This window comes from Tupaia chinensis, unplaced genomic scaffold, assembly GCF_000334495.1.
Source record: "Tupaia chinensis unplaced genomic scaffold, TupChi_1.0 Scaffold000542_1, whole genome shotgun sequence".
Classification (NCBI taxonomy): Eukaryota; Metazoa; Chordata; class Mammalia; order Scandentia; family Tupaiidae; genus Tupaia; species Tupaia belangeri.
This window is the reverse complement of record NW_006160055.1, coordinates 1,530,569-1,549,707: the sequence shown is the minus strand read 5'-3', so window position 1 is coordinate 1,549,707 and position 19,139 is coordinate 1,530,569. Positions and strand designations below refer to the sequence as shown.

The 19,139-nt window shown below is 39.0% G+C and overlaps 1 pseudogene; it reads left to right on the top strand.

The window, feature by feature from the left end:
• Window positions 1-3,522: 3,522 nt before the first annotated feature.
• Window positions 3,523-3,605, top strand: LOC114009488 (uncharacterized; annotated as a pseudogene).
• The last annotated feature ends 15,534 nt before the right edge of the window (window positions 3,606-19,139 follow it).

The window sequence follows — 19,139 nt, the reverse complement described above, 5'->3', positions numbered from 1 at the left end:
CTTCCTTATTTCACAATTTTTCTCAGTTTGACCTCATAATTAAGTGTAATACAAGATAATAAATAATGTATAGTGGTTTGGGTAATTAGAGAAAGTCAAGAAACCTGCAGCTGGAGAATTAGGAAGATTGGGAATTGTTCATAGAATTGGAGTGAGGACATTTGAAATTTCATCTGCCTGATCCCTCTCTGCACAAGAACGGGGACATAGTTATGACATAGTTACCAGTTGGTGTTTTATTCTATTTTCTACCACTATAGCTGAATACCACATACAAGTATTTATAAAGAATACAAGCTCATGAATCTGGAGACTTGGAAGTCCCAGAGCATTGCACTACCATCTGGTGAGGGCTTTATGTTGCATTGTGCTGTGGTGGGAGGCAGCACATGTTGAGAGAGAGCACATGAGACGGAGAGAAGAAGGCTGAACTGCAGTGGTGGCTAGCCCACTCCCACCATAACAGCATTCCATTCAGTCCTCATGACCTATTTTCCTCTTAAAGGCCCTACCTTTTGGCGTTATCACAAGGGTAATTGTATTTCAACATAAATTTTATGGGGGTATTAAACCTACAGCAGTTAGTTTCTGGCCAGAGAAGTAGAAATAAAGACATAAAATGGTAATTCTCATCATTCAAAAGTGAGATCTGGCTAAGACCGTGTACAGGCCATCGGGAACCAGCAGTTAGTGTAATGGCTATGTCGCTGGACTCCCACATAGTCGACCATGGTTCGCGTCCCAGACCTGGTGGCTTAAAACTCATGCTGGGTGCATGTGCGTGCTTGCCCAAGATCCCAAGAGGAGAATGGAGGAGAAGGGATTGTGGCGTGACCATCCCCCCTGGGGAGTGATTTCTTGCTTTCTGTTTCTCTGTCTCTCTCTGTCTGTCTGGCGAGCGCACGTGCCCTATAGCGAAAACCTCTACAAAAAAAAAAAAAGTGTACAGGCCATTAGGTTATGTGCATATGTACATGGGTATGTGTAGGCACATGTATTTGGACTTTGGTGAGAGCAGGCTTTCTATTAAAGCAGAGGTTGGGCCCATTTATATATTTACCCCCAATTGGGAGGTGTAAGAGAAAGGCTGAATATAGAGAGAGGTCTGGAGTTTTGGCAGAAGGATCTGGTCTCCCAGTCCCAACATGTCCAAATGGTACTGAAAGAAGACCAGAAGCACCACTGGTGAAATAGTCACACAACTTTCTATGCACCAAACTCAGGAGCACCCAAATATGTGAAGGAAAGACTGTGAGATCTAAAAGGAAAGATAGACTATAACACAATAATTGTTGGAGATCTCAACACCCCATTATCTCCTTTAGACAGGTCAATGAGACAAAAAATAAGCAAAGAGGTTCAGGACCTCAATGAAACCATAAATCAGATGAACTTGATAGACATCTACAGAACTTTCCACCCCAAAAAACACAAAATATACATTTTTTCTCAGCCCTGCATGGTACTTTCTCAAAGATTGATCACATGATAGGGCACAAAACCAGCCTTTACAATTCAAAGGTGTAGAAACTATATCCAGCAACTTCTCCGATCATGATGGAATTAAACTTGATATTAATCTTAGGAAAAGCCCTCAAAAATATATAAATACATGGAAATTAAATAACCTACTTCTGAATGACTCCATGACTGCTGCAGAGATTAAGACAGAAATCAAAAGATTCATGGAAACTAATGATAATAAGTACACAAGTTTCCATAATCTACGGGATACTGCAGCAGTCATAAGAGAAAAGTTCATAGCAATTAGTGTGCCCAAGAAAAAGATGGAAAGGTGGCAAAAGAGACTTTCTAGATAGTCAATAATGATTTTGGACTCCCACTACAGCTGAGATGAATATACACTGTCAGGAACACCAAAGGACTATCAACCTAGAAGAGTTAGAATGACCTTCCTTAAAGATTTGAGATATTGAAGAGCAGTAAGAGTTACTGTAGAGAATTTAGAAATCTTATAGGTTTTTATAAATTCAACTCATTTCTTCTATCTGTCCTTCTGTGCACCCTATGGTTCCTGTCTTCTGTCTCCACTCTGGGTGACAGGGTGTACCATCTTTTAGAGTGAACTGTACCAAAACTCCTAATCTAATAGAGGAAATAAAATCTTCTTGATAGTGCTCCAGAGTGAAATTGATTAAAGAATGCACATCTTCATCCTCTTTGGATAGTAATGCCCAACATCTTCAACCCAGGTATAATAGAGCGTGTTGGAATTGAGAAAAGAATAAAAAGTGAGACCTTATTTAAGTCCAAATGGTCCATTAGCACTTCAGAAAAGACAGCAGTGTAGAAAAGAAGAAGTAAAGGGAAAAGCTTGTCAAATTATTGATTATTCATCATATTGGATCTGGTCCAATGAAAAGGCACTAGCAGGTAACAAGATGCTTCCTTATGTGCCAAGGTGGCATCCAAGAAGTTGATAGTAGTGTCAGCAGAAGTCACTATTCTGGATCAACTACATTGAGAGAATTGGTCAACATTGAAGTGGAAAGATTCACTTCTTTTCTGACTGGAACTTTGTAGCACAGATGCTTCTGGACCATCTTGTCCATAGATCCCAATGAGTCCAACCAAGTAAAAGGTACATAAGGAGAAATCATCTTTTGGGAATGAGAGGATTAATGTCAAGGGGTTTTCCATAATAGCTAGAAGGTTTGCCATAGAGATGAAGGATTATAGTCCTTACTTAATCTGCTTGGTCATGAGAAACATGTTCACCCATTAAATGCCAAAGAATGAACACAGAGACACAAGGTTCAGCAAAATGAGTCTTTAATGGCAGTCTTACAAAACTGGGTGTCTGATGGGCAGGCATACTGGGAATGGCTATAGCAACCAATTTATTCTCTAATGCTCAAGTCCCTTCCCCAGTTCCTCATTGACTGAGTACTATAGAGTGCACAATCTTCCCAGATGTTACCCAAGTTTTATTATTCTCTTATTAGGTACTTACTGCTCCCTTCCTTCTCCTGTCTGATAGAAAAGCACAGGCTCAAGACAAGCCCTTGATAAAGGCCTGACAAATGTCCTGAAAAAGGAGAAGAACTAGGAAGTTAAAAAGGAGCAAAGGGCTGATGACCAGCCACCATCTTGTTCTCAAGGGCAATCTGATGTTTTTGGATTTCATTTGTTCAGGAACTTTCCAGGAATGTGTATTTTCTGGGATTGTCACATCTATAAGCTGCTTAAGCAAGTTTTGTTAAGCTATTCTTGAAAATGAATCACAGTGTATTTTCTTACATTGGTTAGGCCATAAACATTCAAAAAAGGTCATATGAGGACCATCTTCAGCTAATGCCATGAAGTTTAAGTTAAGGGCATGTCCACTTAGTTCTTACAGATTATCAGGAAGGAAAGGATTTCAAATAGGCAAACAAAGTCAATGAGGAAAGAGAGAATTCAAGGGAAATACATGTATATGCAATTCACTTACTGTATATGTGGATAAAGTCAGATAATTGTAACTGCTGAAAAAATAAACATTATAAAAAGAAAAATCATAGCTTTGTGCAGTGGCAGTATCGTAGCCAATGAGGTTTATCCGAGGCGCGATTATTGCTAATTGAAAAAGAAAAATCATGTTAAGAACAAAAAATTAGAGGAAGAAAGGCAGAAGAATCTGGTGAGCTGGAACTCTAAATATCTTGTATTAAGCACAGCAGGATAAATGGATAGAAACATGGGTTCTAGGCTAGAAGGAAATAGTGATTTTGCCAGAATCAAAGTATTTAATATTTCTCTCACTGATATCAACCCTTATAACTGACAGCCATTTGTTGACTAGCCTTCCTGGATTCTATTGGCAATGAGCCACCCATCAAAACCCCTGAAGGGAAAGTTTTGGGTGGATTGGAATCTTTGCTCACTTTGCCAATCGAACATTGTTTGTTAATCTATACCTTTTATTTCTGGATTTTGAATATGTGTCCAATACTATCCCCAACAAACACCCAGTGATTACAACATTGATTAATATAAATGAATACCCAACTAGAAGAGTAAAGGGGAAATGAATATGAACTTACAAAGAGAGAAAGTCATGTGTCAAATATCAGAAGCCAGGTAATGTCATGTAGTAAGCAAAGAAATGAATCAGACTGATATGTAAGTTTAAGTTGAGAGAATCCACTGTGCCTAGCAATAAGGAAGTAGTCCCCAAAGTAAAAGGTCAGTTGCACACCTATCCCATTTAAATTCAGCCATTGGTTTCATAAATAGTAACTCTATAATTCCTTTTAAATTTTCTCCCATTTCTATCGGGTAAAAAGCACAATTGTCATTGGGATAATGCACAACATTATCCCATTTTAAATAAACTTGCAAGATCTCAATTTTCTTTGCTGTCTACAGAGAGGTGAGAGTCAAGGAAAAATAAAATGTAAATAAATAATAGACTCTCAACAAGCATTAGAAGCTAAGAGGAGGAAAGATCCTTTCCTAGAGCATTCAGAGAGAGTATGGCTCTGCCAACACTTTAATTTTAAAAGTCTAGCCTTTAGGACTGAGAGAATACATTTCTGTCATTTTTAAGTCATTCAGTTTGTGGTAGTTTGTTATGGTAACCTTAGGAAACCAATGCAACCCTTGTCCCCTGTTTTGTTTATTTTACTTTATTTTAATTTATTTTATTTTTTTTTTCTCAGAGAAGGGATTAATGGGTGCATACTCCTCCCTGGGAGACACCACAGAAGCCTTCAGGTAAATGAGACCACCAGTTGTAGGCCAGGAAGAAATAACTATTGGAATACTCATTCTCAGCAAGATATTTGGGTCATTCTGTGTTTTATGAACCCTGAAATCACTCCATAAAACCTGCACTGCTGATGAACCAGCCCCTGCTTAGTAAATTAAGAAAGGGAAGACAAAGACAGATGTAAATAACATTTACAGAGAACTAATTACACCCTGGGAACCAGACTACATGCTTCACATGCACTATCTCATCTAGTCTCCTCAATAACCTTCCAAGGCAGGGATGATTCATAACCCTACTGCATGGAAGAAGAAGTTGTCACAAGGGAGTAGAATCAGGACCCCAAATAATCCTCAGATACTACAAGTGCAGAGACTGAGGATTTTGAGTCTTCCAGTCCAGTTCAGTGCCCAATTAAGAGTAACTTTCATTAGGTCCTGGGCAGATATTGGTCCAATAGCAAGGAGACCTCTGCCTAACCTGGTATCTCTTTTTGAGCAGAAAGATCTGAATTAGAGGTCTCAATGTAAATGCCTTCCAGAGTTAGGCAAGGAATGTAAGTGAGGGAGGTAGATGTCTTGTGGCCAGGAGAGAACAGGCCATCTGGAGGTGTTCATGAATCAATACAAAGAAACAAACGCAGGGGCAACAAATATTTCAGGCAAATATTGGCCCAGAGAGCAATAGTTGATTCAGGCTGACAGAAGCAAGAACACACCACAGTATACAGAGCTGTGCAATTCTGAGTAAACCTTGAGCAGGCTGTGCTTCTAGTGCCCAGAGAATGTAGTGGTGGAGGCAGTCATGATGGTGTGCTATCAATGGTCAAAGATGTTCCAGGAAAACAGAACAGAGGGAAGGATGAAAGGAAAGAAATAAGGGAGAGAATGAAAGAGATCCTGCTGTATCTCAATCTCTGTCTATTCTGAGTAGTGTTTGTTTTCTTCCCCATGGTTTCTTGCATGTCTTTCAAACATTCAAATATATAGCAGGTATTGCGTATGGTTATTTTAGGGGGATTATTTGGTGGCATTTCTATGCTGTTGTTTCTAGAAACTGGACTCATTGAAAAGACTAGAGTTTGAGAATAGAAAAAGAAAGGCCATAAGGAGAAATGTGGAGAGAGAGAAAGGAATTTCCTTCCCTTTACTGGGATTCTTTAGGACAGGAGGAAGGGGTGAAATAAAGTCTAGGGGATCCAGGAACAAAGAAGAAGAGCTGAAGAGAGCAACTCTGATATAAAAGGGAACACAGCCCATGAGGGCCTCTTCAAGAAGTTGTTCCTGTGTAAGACCTTGAAAATTGTCAACTGTGTTGGGGAGAGATGTCCCCCTATTGAAAAATCCATTTTGTAAGACAAATAATAATGTGATTGAATGTATAAAAAAAAAAGAAATGAAAAATAAATAAATTGATTTAAAAAAAAAAAACACATGAAAAGTACCTCTTAAGAAAAATAAATAAATTTAGCCTGGTCCTTGTGTGGAGTTTGGGGGTGAAAAAAATGATTGAACTTCCTAATATCCCAAGATAAAAGTTGCAGTTAATTTATGTACTTTCCCAGCGACCCCTGAAAACTGCCTGTACTGACCCAGTTACCCAATGTTCCTTATCCCCCAGATGGTCCCCATGTCCATAGACATTGCCTGACTTTCTACTCTAGGATTGAGCCCAGGACTTTCTTTCACCAAGCTCATGTTTTACTGGATGAGGTCAGCAAAAAACAAAACAAAACAAAACAAAACAAAAAACCCAAAAAACAAAAAACAACAATAACAAAAAACTTCATTTTGCCCCACTTGAAAATCTCTGATCAGAGTGAGGAAAGCCCTTGCAAGGATATTAAGGACGGATAGAATATAGAAATGAGCAGTGTGCTTCTGGTTGGTACGTATTGGGTATGTTCTATGGACACCAACTTTACTGAGGGCCTAAATGTGAAATGACTTTTAAAAAGTCACAGAGTCATCCTCTAACCTTTGTTTTAGCCTTTGCTTTGTAGCTAAATCATGAGAAATAGAACCATTGCTATCCTCTAGGACAAGAAAGGGGGATTTTTGAGTGCCTACTGACAATGTCTAATTTTATTGGTTCATAAATTAGCTTATTACCCTGGAATTATGTAGTCACATAATTCAGAATATATAAATATTTTATATAGGGCTTATTTATGTAAAGGGAAGGTTGAAAGCAATGAAAATTTCTATACAGAAAACCCATATTTATCGAGGAACATAGAGATAACAGCCTTTATGGGGAATCTTTTTAGTATTTAACTCACTCTATTTTTGTTGGAAATTTCCTTGTGTAGGTAATCCCAGGAGATTCCACTCCAGATCCTGAAGGTAATAAGGAGAGTGCAGCAAGTCCATTGCATACTTCCTCCCTGGATGGTTGATTTCACAGATATAGTAGTCTATAGCTAGTCTACAGGAACTTATCTCCAGCATAAATTCATTTGTCACCAATAGTCAATGCTTACTGAATTATTCACCAAAACTGTTGATCTCCTCTTCATTCTCAAAATGTCTATACATTCCTCTTTCAGTCAGGTTGTATTACTGTTCTTTTCTTTACTCATTTGATGGCCAACACTAATATAGGTCCAAATGAGTATAAAACAGGATATTTCTTTGTTATCTGTGGTGAAGAAGAAGGAATGCTAAGGTTAAGAAACAAAAAGCATGGATTCTGGGGTCAGTTCTACCAGTAAACTAATCTCTGCTTTGGTAGTGAGAGGTCAGAACTCAGGTGGTCTCTGTGTTTCTCTGCTGTTCTGTGATTCCACAATTGCATACATAGTATTGTTCTTGGTTTGATCAAGGCTGGTCTCTTGTTTAAAGAGTTCTATGCCTTTTCCAGAGTCCTGCCCAAACCAAGAGATATAGGAGAACCGAACAAAAGGGACCCATAGCCAAGCAGTTACCCAATTAGATACATCATGAACAACACATATTATATAGAACATTGCCAGTATTATTTGTGGAATATATTTTTTCAGAGCCATAGTTCTTGTGAGGATAGTTGAATTTTTCTAGTAGAGTAAAGGAACACTCCTTGATTCTCAGAGCAAACCCATAATGAAACAGGATCTGGTCCCAGCAGCAAACCACCATAAGAACCAAACCAAAAGAAGCCTACAGAGGAAAATGAGAAAAAATTAAACACAAAATAGATATAAGGTATATATTTTACTACTATTTATGTCTGTCACAAAGATTCAGTTGATTGCCATAACTTATCATATGTGCTTCAGTGAGCAAATGCCACAAGAGCCAAAATCCATGATTTCTCTCAACCACCAAGTGCCAGCTGTAAACCAAGACACCCTTGTTCAGCATTATTACCCCTCATAGTGGGTAGCTATTTAAATTTGGGTTTGAACCAAAAGTCTGAACATAGTAAGTGTGCAGCTGGTAGATTTGCTTGGCTCCCACTCAGATTCAATAGCCTGGACTCCTTTAAAAACTATACAAGTTACTGTGATTGGACTCAGTAAGTCTAATATTCAGTTTTCTGTTGAAATGAGAAAGGTTCTAATTAGACCATCAACTCCATGAGATCAAGGGCTATATGTCAAATATTCTATTATTTTATTTCTAAAAAGAAGCCTAGTAGTAGTAGCAGGACTGGTGCTCAATAGCTCGTTAAATGAATACATGAAGATTGTTATCTATACAGTTGTCCCTTTCCCCTACACATATTGCCCTCTATTTAACTGGGGCTTGGGTCTGATAAGTATTCAAGCAAAGGATAAAATGGTGGCATCACACAAGTGTGCACAATGAGGTTTCCCTGGTTTAAAGATTTGCCCACCCATCTTTTCCCAAAATGGAAGCTTTACCTTTCAGCGAAGGCAGAAAACTGCAAAACTCATCTCATTTTCCTCTTTCTTTTTCTCCTTGGAAAGACTTAGGTTCTGAGAATAATTAAGTGAGGCTTAAGTGAGGTCTGGGAGAAAAGGCTAAAGGCAAGGTAGCTTAAGACCACTGGCAAGACCTGATCTAAAGAGGGAGGATCAAAAGGGAGTGAGACATTTTAAGATCTTAGTGTCATTCAAACCAGATCATCCCACTTTTCTAAGTCTCCTGTGTGTCTGTTCTCAGGAGCCCAGCATGGTAGGAGCAATTAGAAAACGTTTCAGGTGCCTGGTCATTGAGAGAGAAACTACTGAAGTGTTTGAGAGCTCCAGCCTTACACAGGGTCTCCCCACACTCTGAAGAGGAGAAGTGTTGTGAGTCCTACAAAGTCTTGGAAGCCATAGAGGCTCCCACAGAGGCAGACAGAAGACTTTTCAAATAAGATAACCCAATGTCCCCATTTGCCTGGGACAGCTTTGGGTTTGCTTACTGTCCTAGCGCTTTACACTGTTGGGCATTTGTGTCAGATTTTTCATTTTTGACAAAGTATCATCTTAATAATTGCATTAAAACAACCCAGAAGTGTGGAATTTCACTGTGTACTTCTAGCTTCTTTCATGGTCGTGGAATAGTGTGTGAAACATATTTCAAGACATGAATACATTTGAAAATGACCAGCAATAGTTCACCTCTATTTTTCTGACTTTTCACATGTAACATGGACATCTCCCTTTTGATGAGAAAATGAGGGATGCTCTCTGATAAAATGAAATTCTTGAATGTGAGCAGGTTGTTAGGTCCTAGTGGAAAAGGACTCAGTGATGATACCTGTACCAGTTACTTGTGGTATCAGTTTTCTGTGTCCATGTTACGTACTATAGGAAGCTACCAGGTGACTAGTGGGGTCATTAGGAAACATGGGTAATTTTAGGCTATGTACACATGAGACATTGGGAGTAAATACAGTCTAAGCCATCCTGCTAGAACACACATAAGGAGTATTCTGAATGATCTGCTAATATAATTTGTTTTATTTATTGTATGAAATACACCTATAACTGCTTTTAATTTTATTGTTTGTAATGCTTTTTATTTTACAAGAAAACTTTTGGCAGCAACAAAGCAAAAAATAAGAGTGTGAGTTAAATGAAAAAAATATGTATCAAACTTTCCTCACTCAAAAATATTGATAATGAGCATATAACTTGCACAAAGTACCTATCAGCATTAGCCACTTATCATGGGGCAGGAGTGGTGTCATTACTCACATGGAAAACAAGAATCTAGTGAAGAATCACTGGCATCTTTCTTGAAAGTTAGTGGTTGTTGAGACCAGTAGTTCGTATAATTGCTAAGTCGCTGGACTCCCATGTAGTCGACCGTGTTCGTGTCCCAGACTCGGTGGCTTAAACTCACTCCAGGCATGCATTTGTGCATGCCCAAGATCCTGAGAGGAGAATGGAGGAGAAAGGAGTGTGGCATGGTCATCCTCCAGGGGGTTAATTTATCACTTTCTGTCTCTCCGTCTGTCTCTGTCTTTCTGGTGAGCACACACACCATATAGCAAAAAAAAAAAAAAAAAAAAAAAAAAAATCTCAAAAAAAAAAAAGTAAGTGGTTGATTTTAGAAAGAATATGCCTGAAGATGATAATTTAACATATACAGCTGCAGTGTATTTCTATATTAGTGCAGGATGACTTCCCATTTAGATTAAATCATTCTTCTAAATTTATTTTTTTTAAGTTTTGATTCTGTTTTTCTGTGCAGGTATGAAAAAAAAGAAGATAAGCTGTCATGTGCTGACTATATTAGCAGAGGGAGAACTTGACAAACAGTTAGGTGGGGTTAGTTTTACATAAATGTCAATAGATGCTTCAGAGTCAGCTGTAAGTTAATTCAATCATCATTATTTTTCTTAAGTCCCATTTAAGGAATTAAACTAAAGTATCTTAAAGTTTATTCTGTTTCAAGTAGAATGTCTGATAATTCATGTTCTAAATGTTGCTATAAATTCAGTTAAAAATAAAATATTGAGGGATCAGCAGTTGGTGAAGTGGCCATGTTGCTGGACTTCCATGTAGTCGACCACTGTTCTAGTCTCGGACCTGGTGACTTAAACTCATGCCAGGTGCATGTGTATGTGTGCCCAAGATCTCAAGAGGAGAATGAAGGAGAAGGAAGAGTGGCATGGCCATCCCCCTGATGGGGGGGGGCAATTTCTCACTTTCTGTCTATGTCTTTCTGACGAGCACACACTCACTATAGGAAAAACCTCTCAAAAAAAAATTGAAGGTAAAGTAATTGTTGTAGTAATGAGATGAATGCCAGTAATACATAGAAAATGTCATAATAAAAACAATGTTATAAAAGTAAGAATTCAGTTAAGTAGAAATATGTTTGAAATTGAGTATGATGCACTGATATTAAAATTTTATTCAGGCCAAGTTCTGTGCTTCAATATTTAATATAGTAGCCATAACCTGGAACATCTTATAGTGCCACAAATTAAGGAATTGCTAAGAAACACAATGATTAGGTTGTATCAAAGGATGGTATGAGCGAACAGAGTCTCAAAGCCCCAATGTGTATGAATTTGAGTAACCAAATAACACATAATTGGTTTATAATTCAAAGTCTAAAAAGAATGTCCACAAATTAATACTGATACCAACAAATGATTAGATAAATAAATAAGTGGAAGAGACTGCTAAAATATTTCTTACAGAATTCTAAATAGTTTATTCAGATAAATAATAATTATCAATACTAATTTATAATAATTTGTTTAGAATACTCCCTCCTCTAGAAGTTCCCTACTTTTGCCCTGAAGTGTAGGGTATACTAGGTGACTGGTTTTCAAAATATATATTATAAAAAGGAGGAAAAGGTAATTTACAGTAAAGAGTTAGTCTTAGCGAACACTAAATTAATCCAACTGCTTTTCTTTTTAGAATCTTCTTGTGTGTGTGTGTGTGTGTGTGTGTGTGTATAAATTCTACACTGAAACATAAGTGAGCTCTTTGGTTAAGATTTTCATGCATGTGTCAAAAAGCAAACCAAAGTTTATTTACAACAAACCTTTCTCCATGCACAGCAGGACTCCAAACAGTGTAAAGCTATGAGAGAATAATTCTTATAAATACCCTTTTTTGTTTGTTTGTTCAAAAGTATCTCCATCACCAGTAAGAGTGTTTTGTAGGGATGGAGAGAGAGAATTGATTAGTGAGATCATATTCTACTCAGTGCCCTCTGAAAATTTCTGGTCGTCCCTTTCCAAAGAAGAATAAAAATATAATATATTTAAGTTTTATAAAAGATACGCATTTCCTATGACCTGTCACCTCAATATATTATATTTGGTTGGCAGAGATTTATGTATGTCCTATGAAATAATACAAGACCATTCTGTCCTCCTTCTGCCTTCGAATAAGAGAAGATGAGAAAGAAAAAGAGAGAGAAAGAGAGAAAGAACAAAATGAACAGAGACATAGAAGGCATTTAAAATCAGAAATCAACCTAGATCAGGCTGGGGTTATAAACTGATGTCATTTTTTGATATCTCTTAGTGGCCCCACTTAAAAGCAAACTCATTTTTTTTTGTTCTGTCATTCTTAGAGGTGCCTTTATTTCTACCATGAAGACTTTCTATGGCTGCTCTTAACCATGTTTATAATATCAATCAGAAAGCCAGTTTAATTAGTTCCTTCTTACTTCTCTTGTCTTTTCACCATTCCTTTGGACAGTGTTCTATTATGACATCAGAAACAGGAACTTCTGAGAGCAGAAATTGATGTGATATTCAGTCCTTACTGAAGTAATAAATAAATGTCCCAGATAATCACATAGCATCTAAGATATTCCAACCCCATCTAGTCTCCTAGCTTTCCTGTTTATACTCTGAATTGCTGCCAACACCTCCATCCTCCCCAAGAGCCTATTCCAAATCAGTCCTTAGGTAGCTCTTCCCATCTTCATAGTCCTTTTCCTTCCCCATCCAAAGCCCTGACCATGATTTAGGCCCAAATCAATTCTGCTATGTTCTTTGGAGCTTTCCAGATGGTCTGTTCTGAAAAAGTATTGTCTTCTCTGCTTCTTTACACTTACTGCTGCTAACTAATATTCAATCAGCACTTAATCAACCAATAAGCCTCATCTTATTATCTAGCTTATATTGTAATTAGCTCTTCCTTTTTGACCAGTCATAAACTCCCTTAAAGGCAATAGATAAAGCTTTTATTTACATTTAAAATATACAGTACCTAGCATCACCCCAAGTCCTTGATAGATGAGCAAGAAACCACCCAAAATAGGTTACCTATTTCCTTGCTCAGAGGACAGCTCCATAGACTCATGGAAGTTAGTCAGTTTGGACCAATTTAGTCAGTTTGGACCAATTTAGTTAAAACTCAGATGGGAGGCCATAGACTGCCACCATCTCAGGATAGCTTTGTGCAATAGATTGAGTGAGTGGGTCACTCATGAATATCACCCCTCCCAGGCTGTCTCGATAGCTGTATCTGATACTCAGCCACATAAGAAGAGAGTCATAGCCATTGACCCTCCAGTTTAGATTGCAGGAAAAATAGACCAGCAAGAAACAATGGGCAGGATGTGGGTATTAGGTATCTTCTTAACAGGATAGAAGGCATTAAGATGGGCAGAGCTGGACATTTGGCCATATCTATAAAAATTTAAAATATGGGTGGATAACCTTTTACTCCCTATTTTATGTCTTAATGTGTTTTTGAGATTAAAGTCATGCAAGCACATGAAAGGTATTTGTAAGCATGCTTAAATTCAACAAGTTAAATTGAAAAAAAAAAAAAGTTATCATTCCAAGGTTCCAGACTGAAATATGTGTTGGGCAGATTCAATTTCCCAGGCCCTGTCTTCAGAGAGAGCTGGTCGGGTTTGAGGCAAAGGAGCAGAAAAGAGATGACAGTAATAGTGGCTGACATTTATTGAGCACTTGGTAAGACTTCTTTTTATCTTTTTGCTATAGAGCGTGTGCACTTGCGAGAGAGAGAGAGACAGAGGCAGAGAGAGGGAAAGTGAGAAAGCAACTCCCTGCCCTCCAGGAGGGATGGCCATGCCACAATCCCTTCGCCTCTGTTCTCCTCTCAGGATTTTGGGCACCCATGTACATGAGCCCAGTGTGACTTTTAGGCCACTGGGTTCAGGACTCAAAACATGCAGTCAGCCATGTGGGATCCAATGCCTTAACCACAATGCCACCTGTGGGCCCATATGAGTTTTTGATCCTTATTTTACAGATACATAAAGTAAGGAATAGAATTATGTAGTGCTCCAAATCATATGGTTGAGCCAAGATTCAAATCTAGGCAATCTGGTTGTAGAACTCAATACGTAATAACTAAGTTATTATGCTTTAATTATGTCATATTCAGGGATAGAGTCATTTTAAGGAACAGAAAAAACAGAAAGGTGGAAAAGATTAGAAATGATTAGAAAAGAAACTATAGAACATGTGGTCTCTACAAGGGGTTTTCAAGAATGAATAGGAGTTTTGGGAACCAGCAGTTAGCGTAATGGCTATGTCGCTGGACTCCCACGTAGTCGACCACGGTTCGTGTCCCGGACCTGGTGGCTTAAAACTCACGCCGGGCGCGTGTGTGTGCATGCCCAAGATCCCGAGAGGAGAATGGAGGAGAAGGGATTGCGGCGTGACCATCCCCCCTGGGGGGTGATTTCTTGCTTTCTGTCTCTATGTCTCTCTCTGTCTGTCTGGCGAGCGCACGCGCCCTACAGTGAAAATCTCTCAAAAAAAAAAAAAAAAAAAAAAAAAAAAGAATGAATAGGAGTTTTATGAGAAGAAACAAGGCAGTGTATGGAATGTGCTGGAAACTGCAGGTTATCAAACGCCCAGGCCCCATGTGTTAGAAGAACCACTGGAAGTCTGTATCAGGGTCAAGATCTGGATAAGGAGATCCCATAAGACAGAGAACATGGCACTGAGAGGCAGCTGGAGGTGAGTTCTAAGAAGAGGTGGAGGAGGGGAGTTGGAATGGAAGGGCACAGAGTACAGTGTCTGTGTTCTCAATAGGTGGTAGAGATGCGGGCTTAGGTAATCATCGTTTAAGAAAGGTCTTATTTATGTTGTTTTAAAGTTCATTTTTACTTATGATAGAGACTGTGTATGTGCGCTAGACAGAGAGAGAGAGGCACCCTCAACAGGTTCTTGTCACATTGTGATCCCCTTCTCCCTGCCCACCAACTGGACAGGATCATGGGTATGCACACATGCATGCCTGGAAGGTTTCAAGCCACCAGGGATCTAAACCTGTGGTCAGTTTTGATCAGAGAAGTAAATGGTCAAATTTGTCTTTAAAATATTACCTGCTTAATAAACTGAAGGAATAATGAGCTCAGGGAAAAACTAGAGACAAGAATATTTGGTAAATGGTATTTTAAGTCTGTATCTATATCAAGGCAAGCAGTTCTCTGGTGAATTCAGGAACTAAATAATAGTCCTTTCTCATTTTCCCATCCCTTCACATAGTCCTTGTAGATACAGCTTGTGGGGTGACCTGTAGAAATTCTAAAAGCATACAAACTCACTCAGAGAGGACCCATGTGAAGGCCTACTGTTCTTATCTTTAGTCACATTAAACACTTTCTAGAACAAACCCTTTGCATTTTCAACAGGGGTGATCAATAAATAGTCAGGTAATTATATCCTGAGTTCTTATACTCAACTCACTCCAACGGAGACAGATCTAGGAAAGGAGAATGCAGTCAGTGACAGAAATGGGCAGAAATGATCCTTTCCCGAAATACACTTTCTGTGTGTATGGGGCACTGAGCTTCAGAGTTGCAAAGTAATCATCTCTTACATTTGTTTAATCAAGGTTTTATCATTTTCAAACAGCATTCACATGCATGATCTCATCTGAGTTGGATGGAAATTGCCATTCACACCTCCGTCATTGGGACCAAAATACTTTGTGACTTCACTCAGCAGCTGGCTGAGGGGTGTGAGGAGCTCAGCTGCACAGGTGGCTGAAGAGTGGGGAGGGGGCCCTGAAACTGGTCTGGTGAGAGAAGCAGAAGCCATTGCTGGTGAGTGACAAAGAATATAAGCAAAATCTGGGGAACTATCAGATGGAAAACTGGAGGGACTTCTTATATCCATTGCTTGGTGCATCTCCTTAAGTCATATTTAACTGAGATGGAAGGTGAGGGGAAACACTCTGGATTTCTAGGTTCTTTTGGGGGAAAATTTTGATTCTGCTTCCATAAGGAATTTCAATACTTAATAAATTCACCATGCTTTGAGGCCAATAAAGTGGCCTACTCGTTAAGGTGTTGTACTCCCACATGGCTGAGACTGGTTTGAGTCCCTAACCTGGCAGCTTGAAAATCATACTGGGTGCATGTGCACATTTGCCCAAAGTCCCAGGAGGAGAATGGATGGTGGAGTGGTCATTCCTCTTGGGGGTGATTTCTCTTTTTTCCCCTCTCACTCTCTCTCTTCTCTCTTGAAAGCACACATGTCCTATGGCAAAAACATTAAATACATACATACATACATACATAAATAAATAAATAAATAAATTCACAGTGTTTTGTTTCTTTTCTCAGCCAGATTTGATTCCTTCTGCCATTATCATTCTAGTTTATTTCCTTTCAAGATTGTATTTTTGAGATCAGCAGTTAGCGTAATGCCTATGTCACTGGACTCCCACATAGTCGACCGCAGTTCCAGTCCCAGACCCAGTGGCTTAAACTCACGCCAGGCACATGTGCGTGCGTGTCCAAGATCCCAAGTGGAGAATGGAGGAGAAGGGATTGCAGTGTGGCCATCCCCCCTGGGGGGACGATTTCTCACTTTCTGTCTCTCTGTCTGTCTTTCTGGCGAACGCACGCGCTCTATAGCAAAAAAAACCTCTCCAAAAAAAAAAAAAAAAAAAAAGAGATTGCATTCTTTGGAAAACAAACATAAGCTGAATTATTAAGTTATAAGTTATCCCAAACCTCTTTTTAAAGTAAATATATCTGACACCCCAAAGCATATGTCGGGCAAGGAAATAAAGATGAAAATCAAGGTCAAAAAGAGAGATTAGGATCTGAGCCCCCTGAGGGCAGGGAAGGCCCATGCTTGCCTTGGTATCTTTTGCACAGAGCCCAGTACCAGCACATTTTTACTTAATGCTTTTATGTTATATGGAAATTAATAAATAAGGGGGATAGGAAGAGAAAGTGGTTCGGGGTTTAGAGAACACAGGTATTACAGATTTAAGCTCATAATATCTTTCTTTCCATAAGTTCCCACTCTTTAAATGGATGATCTCATTCATCATTGCTCAAATCCACATAATAGAGGAAAACACCAATTCTAATATAGCAATGCAGCCTAGGAAACCATACCTATGCACCCTGGGCACATTTTCTTTGGCCAAAAAAGTGGAGTACCAGTCTCTAGTCTGCCCAGATGCCTCTCCAGCATGGACGTTTCTTTTTTCTTTTCTTTTCTTTTTTTTTTTTTTGCCAAAGAGTAAGCATACTCATCAGAGAGACAGAGAGGGAGAGAGAGGGAGGGAAAATGAGAAAGCACCTCCAATGGGGAATAGTCATGCCACAGTCCCTTGTCTTCCATCTCTCCCACCTTTTAGGATTTGTGGCACATACACACTTCATGTATTAACCAAGCCAATGGGTCCAGGACTCAGCCTGTACAGTCAACCACGTGGGATCCAGCCACTATAATACAACACCAAGGGCTAGCCCGAGGGGGTATGTTATTAACTGTAATGACTTATCATATCTCTCACTAAAGAGAAGTCAGAAGAACAATTTGTCATCATTTAGCTCAAGGGTGGAATCACAATGTTGGGATCCTCCCAAATAAAGTCAGAACAGGATTGAGAGAATACATAGCATGTCCTTGAGAAAGTAATTCCTGAATGGGTAAAGGTGATACTATGAGATTGCTGTGACTTCTTATTCTTTTTATTTAAATATTTCATTTCTAATAGAGCTGAACAGCTTTAATGCGATAATATATATTTTTTCATCTGAATTTATTAGAATCTCTTTTTTGTTCTTATATTTTTGCCATAGGGTGTGTGTACTCACTAGGGAGAGACAGACAGAGAAAGTGAGAAATCACTTTTCAGGGGGAATAGCCACACTGCAATCTCTTCTCCATTCTTCCCTTGGAATTTTGGGCACTCACACACACATGCCTGGTACATTTTTCAAGCTACTGGATTCAGGACTTGAATCACCCAGTCACCCATGTGAAACCCAGTGCTGTAACCGTCACCTGCTGGCTCATTGTTGTGACTTCTATGTCTAAATTCTCGTCTAGAATTCTTGGAGTGCTATCCCTAGAGAACATCAACAAGGCTTAGAATGTTTATTTTGCAAAAGACTTTCAAAATCCAAAGCAAATTACTTTGAATTTTTTAAAAAGTGTATTTACTTCTTTCTTCCATGAGGAAGCGCGCGCGCGCGAGAGAGAGAGAGAGAGAGAGAAAGAGAGAGAGAGAGAGAGAGAGGGAACACCCTCAACTGGGTCTTCACACTGTGATCCAAGCCTCCAGCCCTCTTCCAGTCCCAGACTTTGGGCACAAGTGTTCTCTGAGTACTCAGTGTAGTTTTTAGACTTGAACCAGAAATTTTGCCATGTGAGGTTGCCTTACAGAGTGTCACATTTTACTGGTAAACTAACATCTGTCCCCCAGAATTGTTTTACTGGTGAAATACGTTTGTTTTGGGAGATTGAGATTAAATTTTCATATGAGAAAAACTCATTTGGATCCAAAGTTGGTAAATAACATTAACAGCTGAACTGAATGACACCTTGAGAAAAACTATTATGTGTGTGCGTGTGTGTGTGTGTGTGTGTGTGTGTGTGTGTTTTGTTTGTGTACATGTATATACATGCATGTGTGTATACTCATTTCATACTCTAGTGAAAAATTTTAAGAGTCCAAAACCATATTGATTCATAGAACCAATGAAAAATATTCATAGAATTTCTCATGTGAGATCTATGACATTTATTTAGAGGAATGCACTAGTAAAAGAAAAGTTATGGTGGAACCACAAGGGCATAGCAGAGATCTTAATGTTAATAATAATTTTGCACACTTAATGGCAACATATACACACTTAGATGCTCACACATGGATATCTAGCAGCTTTTCTTTCTTTCTTTCTTTCTTTCTTTCTTTCTTTTTTCTCTTTCTTTCAGTTTTTGCTATAGGGTACAGGTGCTTATAGGAGAGACAGAGAGAAAGTGAGAAATCACTCCCTGAGTGAGGATGGCCATGCCACAATCCCTTATCTTCCATTCTCTTCTTGGGATTTTGAGCACCCATGCACATGTGCCTGGCATGAGTTTTAAGTCACCAGGTCTGGAACTTGAACTTCAGTCAACTATGTAGGAGTCCAGCAATTTATCCATTCCACCATCCGCTTGTCCCATCTAGAAACTTTAAAAAATCGACAGCCATGAACCAGCAGTTAGCGTAATGGCTATGTCGCTGGACTCCCACGTAGTTGACGGCGGGTTGTGTCCCGGACCCGGTGGCTTAAAA